Source organism: Cebus imitator, unplaced genomic scaffold, assembly GCF_001604975.1.
Source record: "Cebus imitator isolate Cc_AM_T3 unplaced genomic scaffold, Cebus_imitator-1.0 Scaffold808, whole genome shotgun sequence".
Taxonomy (NCBI): Eukaryota; Metazoa; Chordata; class Mammalia; order Primates; family Cebidae; genus Cebus; species Cebus imitator.
This window is the reverse complement of record NW_016108123.1, coordinates 26,317-28,734: the sequence shown is the minus strand read 5'-3', so window position 1 is coordinate 28,734 and position 2,418 is coordinate 26,317.

Below are 2,418 nucleotides of genomic sequence, written 5' to 3'. Positions count from 1 at the left end.
AGAAGGCAAGATTAGAGAAAAAAAGAGTGAAAAGAAATGAACAAAGCCTCCAAGAAATATGGGATTATTTGAAAAGGCCCAATCTACATTTGATTGGTGTACCTGAAAGTGACGGGGAGAATGGAACCAAGTTGGAAAACACTCTTCAGTATATTATCCAGGAGAACTTCCCTAACCTAGCAAGGCAGGCCAACATTCAAATCCAGGAAATACAAATAACACCACAAAGATATTCCTAAAGTATAACATCCCAAGTACATAATCAGATTCACCAGGATTGAAATGAAAAAAAAAAAAAATGTTGCATCACCCACAAACGGAAGCCCATCAGGCTCAAAGCACATCTCTCAGCAGAAACCCTGAAAGCCAGGAGGGAGTAGGGGGCAATATTCAATATCCTTAAAGTGAAGAACTATCAACACAGAATTTCATATCCAGCCAAACTAAGCTTCATAAGTAAAAGAGAAATAAGATCCTTTATAGACAAGCAATTGATGAGAGATTTTGTCACCACTAGACCTGCTATACAAGAGCTTTTGAAGGAAACACTAAACTTGAAAAGGAACAATCAGTACCAGCCACCTCAAAAATGCAGCAAATGGTAAAGACCAATGATACAATGAAGAAATTGCATCAACTAATGGGTAAAACAACAAGCCAGTAAAAAATGACAGGATCAAATTCACACATAACAATATTAATGATAAATGTAAACAGGCTAAATGTCCTATCAAAAGACACAGGCTGGCAAACTGTATGAAAAATCAAGAGCCATTGGTTTGTTGCATTCAGGATACTCATCTCACATGCAAACACACACAAAGACTCAAAATAAAGGGGTGTAATAAGATTTACTAAGCAAATGGAGAGAGAGAAAAAAAGAAAAAACAGGGGTTGCAATCCTAGTCTCTGATAAAACAAACTTTAAACCAACAAAGATCAAAAGAAAACAAGAAAGGCATTACATAATGGTAACAGGATCAATGCAAGAAGAAAAGCTAACTATCCCAAAAATGTATGCACGCAATACAGCAGCACCCAGATTCATAAAGCATGTTCATAAAAACTTAATAAGAGGCTAAGACTCCCACACAGTAATAGTTGGAGACTTTAACACCCCACTGTCAATATTAGACAGATCAATGAGAGAAAAATTCTAGGTTATTCAAACCTTGAATGCAGATCAGGACCAAGTAGACATAATAGACATTACAGAACTCTCCATCCCAAGTCAACAGAATTTACATTCTTTTCGGCATCACATCACACTTACTCTAAAACTGTCCACATAATTGAAAGTAAATCACTCCTCAGCAAATACAAAAGAATGGAAATCATAGCAAAGAGGTTCTCAGACCACAGTGCAATCAAATTAGAACTCAGGAATAAGAAACTAACTCAGAACCACAACAACTTCATGGAAACTGAACAACTGATTCCTGAATATCGACTGGATAAACAGTGAAATAAAGGCAGAAATAAAGACGTTCTTTGAAACCAATGAGGATGAAGATAAAACATACAAGAATATCTGGGGGAGAGGGGATCCAAGATGGCCGTTTAGGAACAGCTCAGGATTGCAGCTCCCAGTGAAAGCACAGGGGGTGAGTGGACGCTGCATTTTTATTGCTTACAGGCTAGGAAATTCCAAGGCAAAGGAGTTCCACAGGTTGCCAGCACAGCGGCCTCAGCCAGCACGGCTGTGTCGGACAGTGCCGCTGCTTTGCCCTGCGTGGCTGCTTTGTCAGCGCCCCGGCGCAGTGGTTCTCTGTACAAAATACACTGGTCTGTGTGCCCTTTTGGCCGGTGATTGGAGTCACGGGAAGTCACCCATTCATCTATTTAAAAAGGGGACTGAACAGGGAACCAGAACAGTAGATTCCAGGGCAAAAAAAGCACCAGGAATCTCAGTGCCGCTGTTTAAGCCAGTGCAGTGAGTCACCACCTGGGAAAACACACAGATCCTTGCACCTCTTCAACAGGTGATTGGAACATCAACTTAAAAAAAGAAAAGTCTCTGAGGCAGAGATCCAGGCGGTCAGTGTCATCTGGGCCCACCCCCACAAAAGAATAGCAATCAGAAACTCTCTGGATTGAGAATTTCACAGCAAGCACAGCTGAACCCCGGACAGTCCAGCTCTGTGGGGGAGTGGCGTCTGCCATTACTGAGGCAGCCCACCCCTACAGAGGTAGTCAGCCAATGCTGAGGCAGCCCGCCATTGCCAAGGAAACCTGCCATTGCTGAGGGAGCCTGCCATTGCTAAGGCAACCCACCACTACAGAGAGACTCCATCTTAACAGTGGTGGGCCACCATTGCCGAGGCAGTTCTAACTACACCCATATGAACAGGACTGAAGGGAAGTTCACTGGGCAGCTGGGTGGAGCCCACAGCAGCTAAGCAACACCTCTACAGGCAG